The sequence below is a fragment of the Pelodiscus sinensis genome, chromosome 2 (genome assembly GCF_049634645.1).
Source record: "Pelodiscus sinensis isolate JC-2024 chromosome 2, ASM4963464v1, whole genome shotgun sequence".
Lineage (NCBI taxonomy): Eukaryota > Metazoa > Chordata > Testudines > Trionychidae > Pelodiscus > Pelodiscus sinensis.
This window is the reverse complement of record NC_134712.1, coordinates 230,604,823-230,630,345: the sequence shown is the minus strand read 5'-3', so window position 1 is coordinate 230,630,345 and position 25,523 is coordinate 230,604,823. Positions and strand designations below refer to the sequence as shown.

At 40.4% G+C, this 25,523-nt stretch overlaps 1 protein-coding gene across 2 annotated transcripts in view; it reads left to right on the top strand.

Moving 5' to 3' along the window:
* NRP1 (neuropilin 1) overlaps nt 1–25,523 on the top strand; it is a 171,750-nt gene that overhangs the window by 4,354 nt on the left and 141,873 nt on the right. The gene's annotated exons all lie outside the window — the stretch shown is intronic.

The following is a 25,523-nucleotide window of genomic DNA, read 5'->3' as shown; positions in this document are numbered from 1 at the left end:
CAGAGCACCATCTAGTGGATAAAATTTTTCATATAGTTTTGATGTCTACATGAGAAAAATAGATGTGTCCAAGATAGTGGGTAAAATGAGTCCATCAGGGATTTGAATACAGACCAGATAATATGTTAGGGAGTGACAACGATGCTAAAGTTAGGTTTTGTGCTTCCTGGACCTCAAAAAAACATCAAGATTATCTTTGATTTAATCTTGTAATCCTCTTGTCTGCTTTTCCTGGATACAGAGGCACAGTAACTGTTTTTTTCCTGTTAAAACTCTTTCCTCAGTGTTTGCAGTCATTTAGTGGTGGAGATATGTATGTGAGCCAGTGGATGGAGTTTTGGTTTATACTTTTCTGAAACAATCAACTGAAAATTCTTTGAGGACCATATATAGTAAAAGTCGATTAGTAGTAGCATTTTTAGGAGAGGTATGCTATAATTTTCTGTTTAAAATTACATTTGAATTATTTCTATGTGATGAGAGAAGCCATAGCTTAGTGTGGCTTTATAGTACATTTTATGTCAATGTGACCAGGATGAGGGATTGTACCACAATATGAAACACATTAGCTACGTGTTTTTTATTAAAAAAATAAGTACAGGAAAATAGTTCTTTTCTTCATGTTAGTTAACTGTTCCAAACAAGCTGGTCAGAGTTATACATTTTCTCAAAACACTGTCATGTCTTAACAATATAGTCTAGAAGAGACTAAGCATTTACTCTCATCCATTGGGAAAGTGCAGTGCATTTCAGTCAGGTAACTGAAATTTCTCTCTCTGGATTTTTTCCTACTGGTTTTTTATCAGATTGCTTCCCCCACTTCATTCCTTATTCCTTATACAAAAATTGGATCCAAGAGCGAAGGCAGGGCAGAGTCAATGCTGTCTACATTTCTCCCTCTTGCTTACCCACTCTCCATTCTGTAGGCAAGAGTAGCCCAAGCTACTTTCCACCTTCTCCCATCTTCATGAATGAAAAGCAGGTAGCTTGCACATGGTGATCCATGGTCTGATTGTGCCCCATTTCATTAGTCAGTCCAAAAATTTGAGCCACTTCTTTCATGAAGAACACCTTTTAATTATTATTTATACAGTTCCAAAAATGTGCATGTCCTTTTACGGATTTTTAAAAAAATGACAGTTCTCACTCAGGCTACGTCTAGACTGCAAAGTTTTTGCGCAAAAAACACCTATAGAAAAAGGCACTGGTGCCCTGGTGGCCATTCTGTGAATAGCTATCAGTGCTTTCTTTCGAGAGAGCATCCATGCAGTCTGGACGCTCTCTTGCGCAAAAGCACATCACTTTTTTGATGTGCTTGTTCAGTCTGGATGTTCTCCTGTGCAATAAGTTTTTGCAGAAGATCTCTTCCACAAAAAGCTCCTTGCTCAAGACATGTGTAGTGCAGATGTAGCCTCACAGATGCTATTCCTGCAAGTTTTTGAGTGCCCTAAGAAAATGAATTTGAAATTAATAAGAGTTGAACAGAACTTTCAGGACATCCACAGGATCAGGTCCTGAATTTAGCAATATCTGAGGAGAGGTGGCGACCTGCAATGGAGAGAAGAAGGTTATGATTAATGAAAAAGTCAGTGGTTGCTTATATTGAAGTGCTTAACTTTTGTCTTGCACATCTTCTTGGTTCCAATTTTTGAAATAACAAATTGAGTTAGCTACTTCATGAATATTAATTTTGCTTAGACTTAATATATTTAGTAACCAAGTGCAGTAGTTTGGTTTACAGTTCATCAATTTTCAGTGTTTTGCATAATCCAGTATAGGCCAATGTTTCATCTAATGTGTGGGCAATAACAAAAGAAGGATCCTTATTTGTAAAACTAAACTGTTTGTTTATTAAAGCAACATGAATGTGGTTATTACTGCAGGCATCACTCTTCAGGAGTTTTTAATCAGTTATATATGTGCAGTTGTCTACTTGGCTATATTTTGTTCTGTTTCCCTTCGGTATACAGGCTTGTTGCTAATCTATAGAGGTGTTTACATCAGGATATCATTTTTTTCTCCAGTTTAGGTAAATATCTGAGAAGGAAATAGAACATTTTGTAAGGTAAAACCCTTTATGTTCCTTGACAGCAGAGCCATCTCATCCATTGGACAGTTTGGGGTGGCCGCCCCGAGCCCTGCACTTTGGGGCCTCCCCACGATGGCCACCTCAACTGTCATATGGACAGGATGGTCCCTCAAATTAGTTGTGGGGTACAGGGCATCCTGGTGGATTACGTGGAAGGAGGGGGAGGGGAGCTAGGCATGCCTTGGCTCCCCTGTGGTGGGAGCTGGAGCTACTCAGTAGCCTGCTCCACTCTACCGCCTTCACCCAGCCCACTGTGCTCTGCTTCACTGCAGTGATGCAGAGCTGGGGGGAGGAAGTCAGGGGGGAGGTCAGGGGGAGGGTGCTCCACTTCCTGTTGCTGTGGTGAGTACACAGTGGGCTGGGAGAGTAGAGCAAGCTGACGGGTAGCTCTGGTTCCCACCACTGTGGGGACTCCTGTTGCACCCCTCAGCAGGCCCCAATAATCTGGGTCATGCATGGAGGGGGCTTGGTGGAAAGAGTGCCATCGGGGTGGGAACCAGAGCTTTGTTTAGACAACAAAGAAACACTGTTATATAGAGTTGCACTAAATCTGAGAGTTGGTCTTTGACGAACAAGGGTCTCAGGCAATGAAAAACTGAGTTCTCCAGTCCCATCACTCCCTGATCCCTTCTTCTCCACTCTTAGTAATTCACCCTCAGTCATTTCTTTCTCTCAAAGAACCTCCATACTTTTGATAGCTGTCTGTAACTAGGACTGTTCTCAGGTTAGCAGAAACTCTGTAGGCGGAGGGTTTGAATTGGACTCATGGGAGTGACTATGAGGGTTCAGGTGTTATTTGGTGAACTTTTAAATTCAGAACTTTAGGAGACCTACTATTTACTATATAGTTATAATTTTTCTTATATTTAAGGCTATCCCATTTAACTTGAGACTGGGTACATCTGTATGTTAGCTAACTAACATGAACATGATTTCAGCAATAGGAAGCTATCAAGAAACAGTTTGGTTTGATATGTCATTGTCTGTTGAAGAAATTCATATTCCTTTTATCAGATCTTTGGTAAAGCAATAAACAAACATAATAAAATATGTGAACTACTTATTTGTAAGTAAGTACATTTTGATTCCCTAATATAATTTTCAATTTATTTGCCAGCTGTGTGTGTAATATAGAAATGTGGCATTTCAAGCTAGCCTGTAATTTTCTTAAAGATGCAACTCTGAAAATTAATAAATAGCTAATATGATGTGCAGACAGAAAATCAAAGATCAGGGAATAAAATTTCTAGGAAGGGAAAAAAGGGCGCTGTTGAAAAAAATCTGCCTGGATACAATTATACTGGACTGACTGGAAGAGCAGATGGTGTCTTGGATTAAATCCTGAACTCCTTATGTCAATAGGAGGTTTAATTTGTTTGTTTCTCCCTGAGTGAGGTCTGAATAAGAACTTCTAGAGTTGGTCCCTAAAGAATAATGATGAGAACCTGGAAATCTGACTAAATCTGTGTAGAGAAACAATAAAACTTTTAGATGTATGTTCAGTTATTCTTTATCTACAATAGGAGATTTAATGTACATTACTGTAAATCAAGATTAAAACCATTAAAGACAATGCATGTAAAACTATTGTCAATGAAAGGAGAATTAGGATCAATAATTGTAAATATTAGCTATATTGGTGAGCATCTATATGTTCTTAAGATTTTGGAAGTTCGACATTACAGCCTGGCATGGTATAAATCTATCTAATAATTATGGTTTTCTTTAACTGAAGAATATTTCCCAGATTTGTTGTCTTGTGATATTTACGTAATTATTGTGATTATAAGGGATGCTAGCATGTAGCTGATTATAAAATTAAACAATAAACCTGGGTTTATTGGTTAATATTATGAACTACATTCACACACACCCTTGCTGCCTCTGATACAGAGGCAGCAGAGAAGAAGAACAGCATGATCCCCCATGCCTCCCACAGAGTCAACAGCACTGGGGCGGGGGGAAGCAGGAACTGATAGAGAGACAGCAACATGGAGGTTAAGGGGGGCAGGCTAGAGCTGATACATGTGAGGAGACGGCTTTTGGCTCTCAGCGCATACTGGCTCCATGGACCTGCCTGCCCTCCACTTGCCTCCTTTGGGGAAGTCAGCTTAAAATTCGGTTTCTCCGGACACCAGCTCTCTGACGTGCTGTCTGTTCCCCCTGTCTCCCCGGGGTTGGGCTGCCGCAAAGCAGCCTCTGTCCACAGCCTCAGAGGCTGCTCTGTGGAAGGCAAAGCAGCCTCTGTTGGTAAGGAACTTGGATCCTCTGTAGATAAGGGCTGCTGCCGCAGATCAGCCTCTGTCCGTGGCCAGTCCAGGCCGCTGTGGATAGAGGCTGCTTCGCGGCAGCCACCCCCACCCCTCACACATCAGCAGCCTCTGTCCATGGGGAGATCGGACACAGAGGCAGACAGGGGCTGCTGCCACCCCACACTGCTGCCTCTGTATGAGAGGCGGCAGCACAGGGTGGCTGGCAGCCAGTCTGTGCAAGGGGCTGGTTTTTAAACTGGCTCCCCTCATGGACTGGCTCTTGCCTGCCACCCTGCACTGCTGCCTCTGATACAGAGGCATCAGTGTGGGGTGTCAGATGGCTCCCCAGGAGAGAGGCTAGAGTGCACTGGCTACCATCCATGGCCCCAGAGATTATCGACTAGTGTATAACCAATAAAATTTTATGCAGTTACACAACTATTCAATTACACTATATCTAACATCCCTACTTTTAAGCCGGCTCCCTGTGAGTACCATCTTGGCTCCTATGGAGCCACCTGTCCCTCTGCCCCACTGTCTTCTTCTTCACACAGCGCATAGTCTATCTGTGGAACTCTTTGCCTGAGGAGGTTGTGAAGGCTAGGACTATAACAGGGTTTAAAAGAGAACTAGATAAATTCATGGAGGTTAAGTCAATAAATGGCTATTAGCCAGTATGGGTAGGAATGGTGTCCCTAGCCTCTGTTTGTCAGAGGGTGGAGATGGATGGCGGAGAGAGATCACTTGATTATTACCTGTTCGATTCACTCCCTCTGGGACACCTGGCGTTGGCCACTGTTGGCAGACAGGATAATGGGCAGGATGGACCTTTGATCTGACCCAATATGGCCGTTCTTATGTCTTTGTATCTCCAGAGGCAGCAATGCAGTGGGGATGGAGTGGGGGGGGGGGGGTCAGGAGGGAGCTGACTCTGAGGGGAGACAACTTAAAAGCCAGACCCCACAAGGCAGCAGCACAGTGGTAGCTGGTACACGAAGGAAGTGGCTTTCAAGCTGGCTCTCCACGCATATTGGCTCTGCAGAACTACCTGCTCCCCCCCACACACACTGCTAGTTTTGTATCAAAGGCAAGGGGATGGGCAGACAGGAGCCAGTTCCCGATGAGCACTTGCTCCCGCCTACCCCACCCCCCACATGTAAATGTGTAACCACTAAATTTTCCAGTGGTTATACATTTACACAAATACACAATAATTAACATTTGTAGTGAATATACTTTATCTGAGCAATTTGTATTGTTTTAAATTTAAAGTAAGCAGAACTAAAATTCAGGTTTCTCCAGACAAATACCAAAAAGGGCTCAGTTTTCATCATATTGGGGAATAAGGATACAATAGTAAATTAAGTAAATGTGCTTTCATATAAGATAGGCAGCTTTAATGAAAAATATCCTAAAGGCAGAATTACCAAACAAGCGTTCTGGAAATATACTGTCTGAATAGGATATTAAAAATCATGTCTGGAAGCCTAAAAATATAAAACGTACCTAAAACAGTATAGGCGTATGTTCTCCTCACAAATGTACATAATGATACCTTTTAACATGAGATACATGCCTGTTTCAAGAAAGAATGAAATCCAGATTCTGGTGGAGGTTTCAAAAGCATAGGAGCTTGTGTTTATTGATTATTTTGCCCTCGCTCTCTCAAACAAGCAATGATAATAGCCATAATTTGTGAAGACAGGAACATGGTTAGAAGTAAAAGGAGGGGTTGAAACATATGATTAAATATTACCCAAAATGCTGAAATGTTTGTTGCATGTTATAAATCTTTTTCAGCGCTTAGCTCAGAATGTACAAGTCTTGTGTTGCTGAATATCCTACTGTGTAAATGTAGCCATCTTGAATCTTGTAAAACTTTATATCTGGAAATAAACAAGGATGTCACTGATACAGTACTTTAAATTTATGGAACTTTTCCGGTTTCCCAGCAATGCAAACTATCAGCATGATAATTTATAATGGTTTGTGACAAATGCTGCTGAGCAAAGAGGTGTGTGGTTACATTCAGATCAGATATCATCATCTAGGGAGCAATAAAGATTTCACAGACACGAGGTTAAAAACATTAAGAAAATGAATAAAAAGCTTCAGCAGACAAGGGCTTGAGGAAAGTGGAGGGATGAATAGAAAAATTTGAATAGTGGCTTCCTTACTGACAAATTATTAACTTTGTTGTCAGACTTAACTATATGGTTTACAATACTTAGATACACCACTGCAGTACAGTTGTTTTACTCGCATAATTTAGATATGCAGAAAGTATCATAATCCTTGTTTGACAATTATTGAGTGTATTGTTGCCAGATCAGTTCAAATGGAAAATTTGTTCATTTTGGAAACATTCAAATTGTAGGAGAGATTTGATTGTTAATTATTCTTTAAATTGGGTTTATAAAGGATTAGTTACACTGCTGAGATTAGAAATTATATAGAAATTGCAATTAAAGATTGATAGCTAAAAATTTGTTTGCCTAGATCAATACATCTCCTCAAAGTCCTTGAGCTGGAGAAGAAACATTTTTGACGTACAAGGTAAATGTTGGCCTCACTGCAGTGACATTAATGGGGCCAGGATTTCATCCATCCTTTCCATTACTAAATAATGTCAGTGCAATTTGATTGTAAACTTGCAGGTATAACAACCCATAGTTAGTAAAATAAAAATGATGCTTGATGTAAGGCACCATGGGGACACTGCTTTGGTAGCACCATCAGTTTCTGCAGAATTTAAGCTTTCAGTTACATTTGTCTTAACTCAGATCCTTATTCCCCAGTCTGTTTTACTATCATCCCAGTGAGTGCATAGTTTCGTTAAACCTACTAGATCCAGCCACAATGTGTAAGGAGAACCGTGGGTGGCATAGAACTGCTGTAGTGACTCCAGCATCACACACACCCCAGCTGTCTGTGTGGTCAGGGAGGCTGGATCTAGTAGGAAGAGGATACTGCCAGAGTATCTCATCATTGCCTGACTATGAGAAAGGATCCTGCATTCACTGGCAATAATAGAAATTTCAGAAGTCTTCAGAGCGCTTAAAGTTGTGCCAAGCTCCCCAGACTCAAAGTTGTACAATGCCCTTCCCTGGTGCAGCATAAGATCTGGGCCTAGGTACATGAGGCCTGATCCTGCATGCACTGACATCAATGGAAGTTTTCTCTTAGATTTCCTTCACAGCAGAATTAAGTCATTGTTCTCTAAGGGTACATCTAGACTTACTTTCACTTTCAAAAGAAGATATGCAAATTACCGTTGAATTTGCATATGTTATTCTGATTTTTTTAAAAAAGTTTTTTCGAAATAGCAAACAAGCAGTTTAGACGTGGTTCATTCGAAAAAAAGCCCTTTTTTCAAAAGAACCTATAAACCTCAATTTTTGAGAAAGAAGGTTCTTTCGAAAAAAGAGGGTTTTTTTTTCCTCAAAAGAACCACGTCTAAACTGCTGGCTTTTTTGAAAAAAAAATCCTTAAAAAAGCGATCGGAAGAAAATATGCAAATTACTGCCAAATTTGCATATCTTCTTTCAAAAGTGAAAGTAAGTGTAGATGTACTGTATGATTGTGAAGGAAGTTGGAACATATACTTGTGTAGCTAGCTGATCTATAAGCAGTGTCTATATTAGCTATTTCAGTCATGTTTGACAATGGGTATCAAACAAAGTTCCCCATGTACTCTTTTAACTGGTTTTGAGCTTGGGTGTCTTGTTGATTTAAATAGGGTCAAGTGAATGCAACTCAGTTATAGCAAATTAAAATTGATTAGAAGGGCACTCAAAGGAACAACTGCATTCAGCACTGGATGATAGTGGGGATGGAGTAGCCATCTTTCATCATTATCAGACACAGAGGAAAATCCTAATGTAGACAGAGACACTGGCTATGTCTACACTCGTGGCTTCTTGCGTGAGTAATATGCAAATGAGGCTAAACGTGGAATATTGCCAAGCCTCATTTGCATACCTAATGAGCCACCATTTTTTTTTCAAAAGAGGCTCTTGCGCAAGAAGGAGCGTCTACACTGCCCCTTCTTGTGCAAGAAAAACCCTCTTGCGCAATGCCGTTCTTCCTGAAAAGTAATAGGTGTAATGGCATTGCGCAAGAGGGTTTTTCTTGTGCAAGAAGGGACAGTGTAGATGCTCCTTCTTGCGCAAGAGCCTCTTCTGAAAAAAATGGTGGCTCATTAGGTATGCAAATGAGGCTCGGCGATATTCCATGCTTAGCCTCATTTGCATATTACTAGTGCAAGAAGCCGCGAGTGTAGATATAGCCAACTGAGTCTGTAGACAAAGAGATGGGAACAGCAGTTTTAAGAGCTTGCTTCTACTTTAATTTACAATAATGGATGCTTTACCAATGATTTCCGTGGCAGAAAAGTTCAGGCTCTAAACAAGTGCAGACAGCTCTCAAACATTCCAGTAGGTATTAACCCAGAAGCCTAATAATGACACGTAAATAATGTCCACTATTATGTATTTATTTTGATTTAGGCAGAACAAAAAGTACCCATGTGCAGGCTTAGAGCACCCTTCCAACTATTTAAAATACATAAATGAAATATGTTTTCTGTTTAATTGTCTGTTATTTTATAAGAAATATCTGGCTGTTTGGGATTGTCATGAGAGAGCCTCAATGGGACTCAAGAAAAAAATATTCAAAAGGAGTATATTTTAGGAGTTTCCTGGAAGACTGTCAGTTTAGTGTATTTTCAGACAGGGTAGACTTAGCTTTCTGGAGTCAGTCCTGGAGCCCCCTGCAGACAGTGTGCACGGTGTGCTGTGGGCATTCTGAAGGAAGCACTGCTTCATTGTAACTAGAGACAGAATGGCCCCTTGGTTGGCTTCAAGTTTGCCTGAGAGCACCCCTCAGGCTGTTCTAAATTACCCTGGGAGATCCCAGCTTGCTCCAGGATCAGGGAAGCACAAATGTCATCTTTGCAGTGGACTGAGGACCAGACCTTTTATTCCTAATGTGGTGAGGTCCTGGCTCAGGCCCCTCGCCCTGGGACACCACCTTTGTCCACAAATCAGCTGGAGACTCTTTCTGGTGTAGTTACCACTGCCTTTTATTGTCATTTCCCACCACCTCCTATTTACAGAGTTTTGGATTAGATAGAGCAAACTCAGCCAGCCACGCCGTCTATCTGAGGCATACATACACTCACTCACTCACTCAGCCAGCCAGCCAGCCCGCCAGCCAGCCCGCCAGCCAGCCCGCCCATCACTTCTCTCTCTTCTGATATGTCTGCCTTATATAGCCCTCTGGCTAATGAGGCCCACAGCTGCTTTCATTAGCCCTTCAGTCCTGGGCTTGCTCAGCTGTCTTCAGTTGGCCTTTTCAGCCAGGCTGTAGTGGCAGAGCTCTGGCATACCAGCAGTCTGTCACACTACGTAATGTTTCTTTATTTCATTAGACACTCTGGATGTAGGAACTATATAAAAGTATGTGCTCTAGTTTTGCAGCCAAATACCATATATGAGTTCCTAAAGATAGTTCCATGTAATTTTAATGAGATTCACATGATTGGAAATACTATATGCTATTGCATTACATACAATAATAATAATATTGTTACAGGCAGATGTTTATATTAATGTGTTGTGTATAATTAAGTAAACTGTGGGGAAAATGCATGTTGAACTACAATAACATGATACTTTTCAACCAATAACATTATTAAAGGGGTGTAATATGGAATTGTTAGAACCTGATCCTGTGACCTTTACAGGTGTGTCTACATTGCACACATAGCTCAAAATAAGCTATGCAATTTGGGATACACAAATTGCATAGCTTATTTTGAGTCAATTTTGAAATAGCTTATTTCAAATTTTGGTGCTATCTACCTATAGTATCTCAAAATAGCGCTGCAGTGTATATATTGCCTATGGGTGCATCTACACAGCACCCTTTCCTTGAAATATGCTACGCAATTTGTGCTATACTAACTGTGTAGCTTATTTCAAAATAGTTTATTTTGAGATTTGGCTCTGTCTACACAGCACCAAATTTCAAAATAAATTGCTATTCTGACAAGTTCCTTAACCCTCATGGAACAACGGTTACAGGGGTGCTGGAATAGCATGCCTGTTATTTCAAAATACATTTCAAAATAACAGGCAAATTTAAAGACATGGAATTGCTATTGTAGGATACTTCCAAGTATCCCAAAATATCCCCGCTCTCCAGACGTGGCTTACATGTATATAGCTCTCAGTGATATCAAGGTCTGTTATAAAAAGGCAGAGCACAAAGTCAGGTCTTTTATAAACTGAAAGACATAGTATTAGAATCAGTCATATGAAGTTGTCTGCATTCTTTAATTTGTCTTCTCTTCTGCCCCCTCAATGGTGTTATAATTAAAACAAAACCCCATGTGTTAATGGAAATTAGTTTGCTTAATTATAACTTGTTGCAAGCTACAACATTTGATCATGACTGTTGATAATTACAATATGCAGGCCTTTATATAGTGTATGTAAAACCAAATTAAATTATGTTTCTTCTGTAGTGTTCCCAAATAATTAAATTATTTGTTTGTAAGCAGATGATGCATGTACACAGAGAGAGAGTGATAATGTACACGTACATACATATTATATGTATGTGTGCTTGTATATATAGGTACATATGTTTATGTATTTTATATAGATATGTTAGCTTTTGCATGCATTCCAAAAGTAAGTGTACTAATTAAATCTCTAATACCATCTTAAGGCTGATAATTAGGTATAAAGAAAACAAGAGACAGGATTAGTGTTCAGATCATGCTCCAAATGCTTCTTAATTGAGTGTTTGTAATCAATCCTGATTGCAAGAGGCAGTGGTTTGGCAGAATAAAGAAAGAAAAAGGCTTATCCCTACTATTTTCCCATTAGTTGACTTGGACATAGTATTTTGGTCAGGATCCAATGGCATCATATCAAAGAAGGTAACTTTGTCAGCTGCAGATATGCTTGTACAACACACACACAACACTTCCTCATGTTCATTTCATAAATGAAAAATAATATTCTTTAGAACTAGCTCAAAACAAGGTAGATTTTTTTCCCATTCAGAATCTTAAAAAGTGTTTTAAAGTGGAGCTTGGAAGAGACTTTGTTTTTCTGACTTCCCTCCTCTATCACTGACTGCTGAAAATGCATCTAGATTCATCTTCAGCTTTCACTTGTTGAACATGGCTCGCTTCTCGTTGAGCCACAGTTCTCCATCAAAAAGCCACATAGTTTGGTATAATGATTATTTCTTTGTCTTAAGTAACCAATTCTTCAAGCCAGTTGAAGATTTACTTTTTGTACTATGGGAAACAAGCACCTGGTTAGTTCCATATCATGGTTTGATGATCTTCCTGAATGTGATTTGAAAGTTTTATAAGTCACCTGGCAACTTTTGTGGAGTACAGGACATTTGCTTCTGTATAATAGCTCCAAAATATAAGAGTTAAAAACCCAAGGCTTCAACTGTTTAAACAACAAGCAAACTCATTCAAAGGACAGGATTTGGTGGTGATGGGGCACTTCAATTATCCAGACATATGTTGGAAAATTAACACAGCAGGTCACAGATTATACAATAAGTTTTTGGACTGCGTTGGAGACAATTTTTTATTTCAGAAGGTTGAGATAGCTACGGGGGTTCTTGATTTTATTTTAATAAATAGGGAGGAACTGGTTGAAAATTTGAAAGTGAAAGGCAGCTTGGGTGAAAGTGACTATGAAATCATAAGAGTTCATGATTCTAAGAAATGGTAGAAGGGAGAACAGCAAAATAGAGACAATGAATTTCAGGAAGGCAGATTTTAGTAAAGTCAGAGAACTGGAAAGTAATGCCCATGGGAAGCTAGACTAAAAGGAAAAATAACTGAAGAGAGTTGGCAGTTTTTTAAAGGGATATTATTAAGACCCAAAAGTGACCTATTCCGCTACATAGGAAAAATAGAAAGTATGGCAGGAGGGCACCTGGGATCAACTGAAAGCTCTAATATGATCTCAAAATCAAAAAGGAGTCATATAAAAAGTGAAAACTAGATCACATTGCAAAGGATGAATATAAGCAAACAATGCTTATATATTTAGGGTCAAGATTAAAAAGGCAAAGGCACAAAATGAGCTAAGTCTAGCTAGAGGTATAAAGGATAGCAAGAAGATGTTCCACAAGTATATTAGGAGCAAGAGGAAAACCAAGGACAGTGTAGGCCCATTTCAGTGAAGAAGAAAAAACAACAAGAAACTTGGAAATGGCAGAGGTGTTTAATGACTTTGTTTCTGTTTTAATCAGGAAGATGGATGGTGAAGGGTGAATGCTAATGGAAATGGGGTAGGTTTCAAAGTTACAATAAAAGAGCAAGTTAAAAATGACTTAGAAAAGTTAAATGTCTGCAAGTCATCAGGGCCTGATGAAATGCACCCTAGAATACTCAAGGAGCTGGGAGAGGAGGTATCTGATACGTTAGCTGTCACCTTTGAACAATCATGGAAGTCGGGAGAGATTCCATAAGACCGGGAAAGGGCAAATATTAGTGCCCATCTATAAAAAGAGAAATAAGAACAACCCAGGAAACTACAGACCAATCACTTTAACTTCTGTTCCAGGGAAGATAATGGAGCAAGTAATTAAGGACTCCATCTCTAAACAACTGGAAGAAAATAAGATGATAGGTAACAATCAGCATGGATTTGTAAAGAACAAATCATGTCAAACCATTCTGATAGCTTTCTTTGATAGGGCATCAAGCCTTGTGGATAAGAGAAGCAGTAGGCGTGGTATACCTAGACTTTAGTAAGGCATATGACGTGATCTCGTATTACCTTCTAATCTAGGGGTTCCCAAACTTTTTGACATGGGGACCAGTAAATCTATTCACGAGCTTTTGGAGGACCAGTAATATTCATTTGCATATTTGCACATTCATTAAGCAAATGATGAATATTCAAATAAGTTGTTTCTGGTCCTCCCAAAGCCTCCAGTGCCAGCGTCAGCAAAGCTTTTTATAAAGTCACCCACAATGTTCTTGCCAGCAAGTTAAGGGAATATGGATTGGATAAATGGACTGTAAGATAGCTAGATCAGGGTTTCCCAAACTTTTTACTTTAGTTGGAACCCGGTTTTTTTAGTACTGTTTTTTTGCAGTCCAAAAATACAAACACATATAAAAAAAAGAATGAATAAATTTTCAGTTTTCACCCAGCTGCATCCTCCACCCAGCCAGGGCCAGGGCTTGGGGGACCCGGCGCTGCATGGGCACTCCAGGAGGCGGGAGCAGGAGCAGATTGGGGGTAGGGTAGCTGTCAAGGAGGGAGGGTGCAAGGAAGGGTAGGGTTGCCAGGTGTCTGATTGTGTACCAGACAATCTGGTATTTGAGAGTTTCGTCTGAGAAACAAATTGAGAAATAAAAGTTTCCCATAGTTCTGGAAACGCCGTTCTAATCACTAAACAAGGGAAATGCAACATAGATGGGGCTGCTATAAGATGGGTGCATAACTGGCTTGATAACCATTCTCAGAGAATAGTTATTACTGGTTCATGATCATGCTGTAAGGGCATAATAAGTGGGATTCTGCAGGGGTCTGTTTTGGGACCAGTTCTGTTCAATATCTTCATTAGTGATTTAGATGATGGCATAGAGAGTACGATTATTAAGTTTGTAGATGATACCACTCTGGGAGGGGTTGCAAGTGCTTTGGAGGATAGGGTCACAATTCAAAATGATCTGGACAAACTAGAGAAATGGTCTGAGGTAAACAGCATGATGTTTAATAAGGACAAATGGAAAGTACTCCACTTAGGAAAGAGCAATCCATTTTACACATTCAGAATGGGAAGCAACTATCTAGGAAGGATTACTGCTGAAAGGGATTTAGAGGTCATAGTGGACGACAAGTTAAACATGAGTCAGCAGTGTAACACTGTTGCAAAAAAAGCAAACATGATTCTGGGATGCATTAATGGGAGTATTGTGAGCAAGACACAAGAAGTCATTCTTCTGCTCTACTCTGTGCTAATTAGGCCTCAGTTGGAGTATTTTATCCAGTTCTGGGCACCACATTTCAAGAAAGATGTGGAGGAATTGAAGAAGGTCCAGAGAAGAACACTAAAAAAAATTAAAGATCTAGAAAACATGTCCTATGAGGGAAGTCTGAAAAAATTGGGCTTATTTAGTTTAGAAAAGAGAAGACAGAGGGGACATGATTGCAGATTTGAAGCATCTAAAAGGGTGTTACGAGGAGGAGGGAGAAAAATTGTTCTTCTGGGCTTCTGAGGATAGGACAAGAAGCAATTTAGGTTGGACATTAAGAATAACTTCCTAAGTGTCAGGGTGCTTAAATACTGTAATAAATTGCCTAGGCAGGTTGTGGAGTCTCCCTCAGTAGAGATATTTAAGAGCATGTAAGACAGACACCTGTCAGGGATGATCTAGACAGTGCTTGGCCCTGCCATGAGTGCAGGTGACTAGACTCAATGACCTCTCAAGATCCCTTCCAGTTCTATTATTTTAACTTACAAAGATAATACCATGTATTGAGTGATATCATGTATAACAGTTCATTTAAACAGAAAGCGACTTCCTTTTTTTACAGCAGATTTGTATATTAAATGGCAGATCTTGTCATAACAATACAAAAATGAAGGGTTTAGACTTTTCTTTTTAAAAAAACAGGTCAGTCAACAGAATAATTAACTTTTGTTTATATCAGTGTGCTTGTAAGTACTAGACTTAAGTGTTTCCCAAATCTTTTGAAATCTGAGATCCACTTAAGAAAGTAATCACATCCATTCCACCATCTTGTTATTAAAAATAGCACCCATCCCATCATCTGTTGGTAAAGGTCTACAAATCTTAATTTATAGATTTTCTGTACTTGGCTAGTACTTCAGTTTCTTCCCCCTCCTCCTTTTCCCTCATCTCCCCACATATACTTTAGAAAATGTTTGGGTCTCCCTTCTTACATGGTCTAATGAGTATTGGAAATAGTTAAAAATGTTGAAATTTGAAGTGTTTTCATTTTTTCTCAGCCCTCATAAAAATGATGGGTCAATTCACACGTGTAAGCTATTGTTTAGGGCTCTCTGCAAATTCACAGAAACATTCTGCATCAGTTGCATTTGCTTCATATTTTGAATATTTTCATAGCTAGAGACTTACTAGTTTTTTAAATGAAAGCTGAAACTCTGGAAAACAATTGTGAGGTCTAACTCAATCTTCACATTTTGGGAAGCACTATTTTGGGGAATCACATTTATTCGTCTTACCAATGTAAGAAAAGGATGGTATGATTGGCCCATCAGCAACTGCCTATAGCAAAAATCCTCAATGACTGGAGATGGGACACTGAATGGGGAGATCTCTCAGTTACTATAGGCCAACCCTTTCCGGACAAAGAGCCAACATCCAGCTGGATCCAGTGAAAAAGCTGGGGCAAAAAAATGGTAGAGAAAAAAAACTACTGGCCCTTTAAGAAGGCTTTTTGGCCTCAGCAGATTCCCATCCACAGGCGCCATTTTGGATCTGCCATTTTGGTGAGCACAGGGGAGCCAGGAGGTGGGGTGGCTTTGTGAGCTGCACTGATGAGAGGGAATAGCTGCATGTGGCTCATGAGCTGCATGTTGGCCACGCCTGCTATAGAGAATTCTTTACCAGGTATGTGTTTGGTGGATCTCAGCCGCATGCTCATAGTATAACTATATTTAGGATTAGGAAGGAATTTTCCCCCAGGTCACATCAGATAGGCAGAGACCTTGGGAATTTTCCACCTTCCTCTGCAGCATGGGCCATGAGGCACTAGCAGGTTTAAATTAGTGTAAATGGTTAATTCTCTATAACTTGGAAGTCTTTATACCATGATTTCAGGACCTAAGTAACTCAGGGTATGTCTACACTTGCAGCCTAATTTAAACTAGGGCTGCAAATGTAGGCATTCGGAATTGCAAATCAAGCCTGGGATTTAAATATCCCGCACTTGATTTGCATCTTCCATGGCCGTGCGCCATTTTTGAAATTAACAAGCCCGAAGTAACTGCCCGCATCTACACGTGGCAGTGAAATGGGCGTTTGAAATAAAGCCCTAGTTCAAACTACCTGTTAAACCTTATTGCAGGAGGAATAACAGGTAGTTCGAACTAGGGCTTTATTTCGAACGCCCGTTTCATTGCCGCATGTAGACGCGGGCAGTTACTTCGGGCTTGTAAATTTCAAAAAATGGCACTTGGCCTGGAAGATGCAAATCAAGTACAGGATATTTAAATCCCGGGCTTGATTTGCAATTCTGAATGCCTACATTTGCAACCCTAGTTCGAATTAGGCTGCAAGTGTAGACATACCCTCAGAAGTTAGGGATCTATTAAAGGAGTGGAGGGTGAGGTTCTGGAGCCTGAAATGTGCAGGTGGCCAGACTAGATCAAGATGATCCCTTCTGAACTTTAAAGTCTCTGAGTCTATGTAAGTAGCCCCAATTAGGCATGTGAAACTCTGTTTAATCAGTTAACCAGTTAAATACGTTTCAGTTTCAGTTTAACATTAAGTTTAACCAGCCAAGTTTAACCAGTTAACTGATTAAATGGGATCCTGGGTTAGAGACTGGTCCAGTCCAGTTGGAGTAGTCCCGAGCTCAGGGCTCTGCAGCTCCCAGCCCTGCGCAGGAGGTGGGTTGTGGGCTCTGCCACCCCGCCTCCCTCTTGTCCCCTTGCAGCAATGGGGCTGCTGGGGCTGCTGCCTGCCTCCCTCCCAACTCCACTCAGTAGGGGAAGGGCTGTTGGCTCTTCCTGCCCCGCGCAGCAGGGAGCCTGTTGGGGCTGCTGCCCACCTCTAGGGTTGCCAGGTGTCCGGTTTTCTCCCAGACAGTCCTGTAATTGCATCTTCTGTCCGGTAAAAAAAAACCAGAAAATACCGGATATGTAAAATGTCCTGTATTTTCTGTTTTTCTTGGACAGAAGGCCAGAGGGGACATTTTTCCCCTGCCGCATGGGGCAGGGGGGAGTGGGGAATTTAAAGGTGCCATGTTCGGGATTTTTTGTGAAGGTATCTGGTAACCCTACCCACCTTTCTCCTGGCCCCGAACAGTAGGAAGGCTACCAGCTCCCTTCTAACCTCATGAGGTTGGAGAGGGGGGCGCAATGGGGCTGGAGCAATCCTCGACCTTCAATGGGCTGCTTCTGGGAGCCAGTTAACCATTGCCCACTAAGCATCACCTGGTAAGGGTGATGCTTACCCGCTAACCAGTTAACCCTAATCCCAGCGAAGTCAATTAAAATATGGGACTACTTTTGTGGGTAAAGTTAGCTGGTCTTCTGTTTCTAAAGCATGTATAAATGTATGGTACTATACAACGTAATTAATAATTTCATTTGAAGCAATGGAAATCAGATGCTTTCAGAAAAATTACAATATACTATTTTCAGGTGCTTACATGCTAATAAATAGATTTCATCCTTTTCAACATAGTAGTTCGTAAGTCAACATAAATAACATCACTTATTCTCAAGAATCATAATCTAACAATATGGGTTGTAAGGCACAGTGCCATGTGTGCTGAAGAGAGTGAAGGTTAGTCTCAATGTGGTGGCAATCTGTGCCAATCTGTCATTGAGCCAGTCAACTTCTACAGACAATTCTTTGATACACTCCTCTGTAACTGGATAACCCGATCAGCAAGCTTTAGCTTGATTACCATACAGAAGCTGTGAGGCTTCTTATTTCCATAGTAAATACTACGTTTTGCAAGAGGCAAAATGGGAGGCTTACATATCTCATTTTGAAAACACTGTCTAGAAGAAATGCTAGACAATCACTTATTTGAGTAGCTTTAGTTAAGTCTGAGAAAATTTGCAAAGGTATCTTTGAAATAAAATCTCTGTCTTCCCCCCGCCCCCTTCAAAGCCATCTCTATAATCTGCTTTGAAGACACAGACATAAAATGTATTAACATGACAGACATATGTTCTGATTGCTTAGTATTTTTTGACATTCCCACAAAACTCCTAGGACTTTGTGTCACAATTGTATAAACTTTTATCTTTTTGTGTATTAATATCTGGATTCTAATCCAAAATTTCTTTACATATATTTACAACAAAATTTAAGCTCTTCTTCTTCTATTCCAACGGACAACCATAATAGATGCACATTTTAATTTCCCAGTGTATAATCTAACATTACATTTCCACAGTGAAGTTTTATATTGTGCTTAGAAGAACAAAACCTCTCTCCGTGTTGTGTTTGTCAGTCTCTGTGTATGTGTATGTGTGTGTATATATCTATATCTATATCTAATGCCACATACAGCCCCTGATGTACACAGATGGAGCTTCACTGATTTTAATGGTTTCCATATTGTTTTATTTCTCATCATTACCCTGGATGATGTTCTTCAAATAATTCAATGTCTTCTTTATCACACTTCCCCCATTTTATTTGTAAGTCCTTTATTATCCTTACACAGCTTACATAGTTTATCTATTATGTACTAAAGTAGCTTCTCAATCTTCCTATTGAAGGGCTTCATCATCCATAAAAACAGTGCACCTCCCTCAATCTTTTCCAAGTGAAACTACCGTAATTTATGTATTTCTAGTTCTGAGTTAGAAATTCACAGTGGGAAGAACTGTACTCTGGGTCAGGCACAGGACTGGGAGACAGAACAGCTTTGTTGTGTTCCCAGCACTGCCACTGACCTGAGGCAATTCCCTCAGCCTATCTGTGCCTCAGTTTATGCATGGATGATAATACTTCCCTGACTTACAAGAGTGCTGGGGGGATTCATTCTTGGAAAAACTCTTTGAGAGCACGGGAGAGATATAGTATCATTAATAACATTATTTGTCATTATGTTGTACTTGTTCATCTTTTAGCTGTTACACTTTGTTTATAACCATATACTGTTCTGCATAAATGCATGTGCCAGTATATTGTTTTTTTTAAGTGTTATCTAAACAAAAAATAAAGAACAGAAATCATATCCACAAGAGACATATTACTCATGATGAGAAGAATCTATAACAGACACAGCACTAACTCAAAACTGAACGACAAATGAAAACAATTTCAAATACGTGCATATTGTCAGCGTGAAACCTCTCCATTCTCTACTACACAGAATGTCCCCCAAGGAGTAGTGAACCTAACAGCAGCAACACTAATGGCTGTATTCTCATGTGTGGAGGGGGAAAGGCATACTTTACATCTGTCTTGGGCAGCTTTAAATTTTTCACTCTTTACTCACTTTTTAAAAGCAATTTCTAGATGGGAGCGTAAGGTCCTCATAATGCCTACTTTTCTCCTAGGGTGAAATCTGGGCCTCACTGAATTCAAACTCCAACCCACTCCAAACATTTCAATGGGGCTAGGGATGTCAACTTTCTAATAGCACAAAACTGAACACTCCTGTCCTAGCTCCTGCCCTATGTATTCCCCAAAGCCTCACACCTGCTCTGTGCCTTCTCCGAGGCCCTGCCCCTTGCTCACTCCATTTCCCCTTCCTCCATCACTCATTCTCCCTCACCTTTATTCAGTCAGGGTATGTCTACACTTGCACCCTCTTTCAGGAGAGGGATGCAAATGAAGACATTCGAAATTGCAAATGAAGCTGGAATTTAAATATCCCATGCTTCATTTGCATATTCACATTATGGCACTATTTCAAAATAGTGCTATTTCGAAATAACAGATGCTGTTAAGATGTGGTTATTTCGAGAGAAAACCCTTCTCTCAAAATAACCCTTAGTCCTCATACAATGAGGTTTACCAGTTATTACCCATGAGAAGGTTTTCCTCTCAAAATAACTGCATCTTAACAGCATCTGTTATTTCAAAATAGCGCCATAATGTGAATATGCAAATGAAGTGCAGGATATTTAAATCGCAGCTTCATTTGCAATTTTGAATGTCTTCATTTGCATCCCTCTCTCAAAAGAAGGTGCAAGTGTAGACATACCCATACTCTTTTTCACTGAGTTGAGGCACAGGAATAATGGCACAGGAGAGGGTTCTTGACTGGGAGGTGGGACCAAGGGGTGGGACCAGTGCTCAGGGAGGGAACAAGGAGAGGAGGGACATTTCAGCCACTTCCTGGGAGCTGGGTAGGGTGCCTGCCAGCCCCGTACCAACCAGATTTTTAATGGCCCAATCAGGTATGCTGATGTAAGCAATACTGATTTAATGTAGCTCCATTAACTTCATTGGAGCTATGCAGCTTTATACCAGCATAGGTTCTGACCCTATAACTCTAAACTTAGTGGAAATATTGTAATGAGAGCTATAGTAATCTGAATGTTATTCTTTAAAAATCAATTCAAACACAGTTCCCTTCTTTTCCCCATTTTTATTTATTTATTTTCATTTTATTCTCCACTGACTCAGTGGAGGCCTGAGAGAGGGTGTCATTTATATGTTCATATATTTTTATGTGTGTTGGTGTTGGTACTGAAAAACATAATCTAGTGGTATTCATTCGCGAACAGTAACATTGTTCATAAGACTGATTGGAAAATTTTTCATGGAATGGTTTAGTTGAAATTGTAACATTTTGTGTCAGTTTGGATGGAATATTTGCTGGGAAAAGGTTGAAATTTTTGTTTTGAGTATCATTTTGATTCTATTAAAATATTGATTTCAATGCTATATTATAATTATATATAGCATTTAATACTATTTTAACATTTTAATCTACTATATATTTTAGAGAGCTTGTATGTCTCTGTATGTCTGTATGTCCATCCATTCATCTGTGAGTCTGTTTGTTAAAGAACTCCTCCTAAATAGTAAGAGCTAGGTATGTAGCTTCCTCTTATCATAACTTAAAGCATGGTCAGGATTTTGTTGTGCCAGGAGAATGGGAGGTGCATAGAATGCCTCAGGGAGCAGCTCCCAGCCACTGAACAGCCCCCACTGTCCCAGACCAGCCCTGAGCCACCGTGACACATGGCCCCTGTCCCTGGGGAGCAGCTGCCAACTAGGCCATGTGTCCTCTCCTCTCCTCAGCCCAAGCCAGCTCTGGGGAGAAGCCAGCAGTCGGGCCACATGGTCCCTGCTGGCCCAGACTGGCCTCAGGCCACTGTGAGGCACAGACCCAGCTGCCCCTGGGGAGCAGCCACCCTCCACTCCCATTTTCCCTACCCCAGCCCTGTCCTGTCCTGGGGAGAAGCTGTCAGGCAGCCATTATGGACTGGGCCAGCCCTGGGGAGAAGCTGCCTGGTGGGCCACATGGCCCCCACTGTCCCAGGTTGGTCTTGGACCTTGGCAACATCAGGTAGGTCTTCTAGTACAGTGTAAATAGCAAAATCAATTGGATGGAAGTCAAAACTAAATGTTTTAACACAATCAAAGACACTATTGAAATGAAATGAAATCTTTCAATACTCATCAAAAGAAAATATTTCAATGCTCCTGTATCAGTTTTTGGGGGGGAGGGGCAGATTTTTTGTTTCCCAGGAAATTTCTGAACTTTTTCTTTTCATTCCGGTTTGGAGCAAACATTTTAAAGAGATTTCAGATTGTCCCACAAAATAGAAATTTCAGTTCCCAGACAGCTTCACTTGTGCCTTAAAATGAAAATATTTAAATTTCTCATGTTTGATAGTAAAAATCAACCTTGGTTTCCTTCTATTTTTCTACTTAAAATACATGGATATACTGTTGGTTTAATTATTTATTTCTGGTGATGCCCTCTATGGTAGGTGTTTTCCAAACACTCAAGAGAATTGTTTCTGCTCCAAGGAATTCTCAGTTTATGAAGAAATAGAGAAGCAGACAGTCTGACAGAGATCAGGAGAAGGAAAGCACAATGGGTATATAGTAAGGCCATGATTCTGCTGACACACAGATGAATTGCTTTACTCATATGAGTTGGTGCAATGGCAGTTTTAGTGTGTTTGCTCTGAGCAAGCTGGAATGGATTATGGAATTTTCCTCAAGCAAACCATTGAGGATGTGGGATCCTAAATTCCCATTGTTGTCTAATTGGTGGAGAGGGACAAATCATTTTTCTTGCATCGATAATTTGGGAGTTATGAATCAGCCTGTTGTTTTTACTTAAGTAGTGTACAGAGAAGAATTCTGTAAAATGAGGCTTCTGCCTATTTCTCAGGCAGTTGTAAATTTTTCCCCTGCAGCCTCTCTTATGTGAGTTCTTGGAAAATTCCAAAGATATACAGTCATAACTATGCACAGAATACTAGAGAGTCTGATTTTTTACATTAGTTTTGTCAGTGACTCCAGTGATGCACTACTCGGTGGTTGAGGGCTAAAGATCCTCAGCTGGTAACTGAAAAAACAGAAAGACACAGTAAAAATATGTTCATGAAACTTTCACATCTGAACCATTGTGAATTTGTTGTTGTGGCATATCTACAGGGACTACTTTTTCCAGCTGTTAATAGGCATTGTTATCTGTTGGTTATTCAGGCTTCAGTGGTATGTGTGCAAAACCATTACAAACTCCCTCAAGAAGGTTTTAAAGCATAAGTGGGGGGGGGGAGGGATATGAGACATTTATTTCCTGAATAATGCCCATGTCTCAGGGATAATTAGGAATTATCTGTCAAGAAAGCTCCTGAACTGACTACAGTAAGAAAACACATTTAATTTTTTGCTTTTTGAGGCTGTCTCTTTCTTTCCCTCTTCTCCTCTCATTCTCCTTCTGTTTTTGAAAGGACTTTGTTATACGAACCATTATGTGCAAGTCAAACACAGATGAAAGTAACTTTCAGTGGCTGAGCAGCACCCCTCCCTTCACCTCCTTCTCTCCCGGTCCCTAGATTGCAACAGACATCTGCCTTTGTAAACACCATGTCAGAGTCCAGCAGAGACGTTTTATGTTCATTGTTTCTCCAAAATAAATAAAGGAGGCACAGATTATATAAACTGGATGTTGACATCCCATGGCTAATAACTGAGCCATGTTTGTAATTGCTAATAAGTAAGCTGTGTTTCAGCATGGGAACACTACTAGCTACAATGTTGATCTGGCCTGAATAAAGTGACACAGATGGTAACATTATTGCATGTTTCTTTGGAGCTGAAGTTGAAATTTCACTGGGGGGAGGGGGAACACAATTTCACAAGTACATGTATGTTTGTTTCCAATTATTTCTTTAATGCTGGTAATATTGGCATGCTTGATCCATGATAAATGTCAATGCTACCTCAAGAATTCACTGTTAAGAGGTTTCTATAAAATAGGTAGGCATTTATATTTCACCTAATAAAGGAAAGCAAGCACCTGGGAGCTATTTAAGCAGTTGGTTTTTTTTCTTCCTTTAGCAGGGATAATTGTCCCATTTTGATCATATGCAATAACCAAAATCCAAGTAGCCAATAGGGATGTGAAAAACTAGTTGACTAGTCACTTCCCCCACCCCCTTGCTGCCTCTATCAGAAAGAGGCAGCAAGGGGGGAAACACAGGGGGTACTTCAAAGCACCAATGCTGCATGGAGTCTGGGGCCAGCTAGGGTGTCCCCAGGATGCACATGGCATTTCAAACCGGAAGCGTCGTGTGGAGCCCAGGATCAGCTGGTACACCCCCACTGACCTTGGGCTCCACTCGGCACTGCCACTTTGAAATGCTGTAGGGAGCCTGACGCCGGGCTCCCCATGGCATTTCAAAGTGGTAGCACTTCACAGAGCCCAGGGTCAGCAGGGGAATTCCCAGCTGACCCTGGGCTCCACGCGGCACTTTTGCCTTTGAAATGTAGCAACAGCCCTAAGCCCTAAAGCTGTTGCTACACTTCAAAGGTGGAGGTGCCCTATCGTCTAATTGAATAGTCGATGCTAAATGCATTAACTCGATATTTACTCAATATTTAACATCCCTAGTAGCCAATTTTAATAAATCAGAATGTAAACATTACTGTCTGTGGTTGCTATCTTAGGCCTGGATCCTGAAGTCCTTCCACAGCAGCCAAAACTCCCACACTTGCGTCCTAAGAGAGTAGCTAGTGTTTATATTGTCATTTGCCAGCACACAAACAACAGGCAATCAGCACACAAGCAGACACACTATGTGTTCAGATTCTTGTCAGTGTCCGTAGACTGTGTGCTCGTGTATTAATGCCCAGAGTCCTTTATGTCCATCTGCACAGCTACTTTAGTACTTGGGTGAGCCAAGGTGGATGGAAATGCATACACCTTTTGTCTTTCTTCATCAGTGTGGCTGGACAGGGATTTTTTGCAAAGTGTTTGTAAATGTGGAAGAATATCAAGGAGAAAGGAAGCAACGATCAGCTATACTCACCACAGAGTTGCCAGATTTTTTCATTCCAGAGTATCAAAAGTTCTTCTCAAATACAAGCTTTGAGCACATGGTTATAAATTTAACATTCATATGTCCTATTCTTTGTGGGGGAGAAAACAGACTTATTTATAAGCTTCAGACGGGTAGCCGAGTTAGTCTGTAACAGGAAAAACTTAAAAAACAACAAATAGACTAGAAGCACCTTAAAGACGAACAAAACATGTAGATTTTATCATGAGCTTTTGTGGACACAGCCCACTTCTTTAGATGACAGGAGTGTTAGAAGTCCAGATCCAGTGTTAGAATAAATAAGAGAAGGAGGGGAGGGAGGAGAAGGAAAAAAAGAGAAAGAAAGGGAAGGAAAAAAAGGATGGGATGAAGAAAAAAAAGAGACTGAGTAGATGAGCTTCAGAGGGGTAGTCAAGTTAGTCTGTAACAGGAAAAACTTAAAAAACAACAAATGGTCTAGTAGCACCTTAAAGACTAAATAGTTACAACAGGCTGATAAGAACAATTAGCACCTCCATTATTTGGTTGGTAAGTTAAGTCATAGGATGTGGAAGGTAGTGTGTGAGCCAGCCAATGTCTTTGTTAAATACCATTTGCATCAGAATTAAACTTGTAAATAAAGTGAAATTCCAATCCTTCTCTGTGTATTTGGCTTATGGAATTTGCCTGAAACAAAATGGTGACTTGGAGATCCATTAATGAGTGCCAGGTAGATTAAAGTGTTCTCCAACAGGTTTCTCTGTGTTGCCTTTTCAGATATCTGATTTGTGTCCATTAATTCTTTCCCATAGAGACTGTCCAGTTTATGCCAATATACATGGCAGTGGGGCATTGTTGGAATTTGATGGCATCAATCACATTAGTGGATGTGCAGTTACATGAGCCTCTGATTTGGTGGCTGACGTGGTTGGGTCCAATGATGAAGTTGCTGG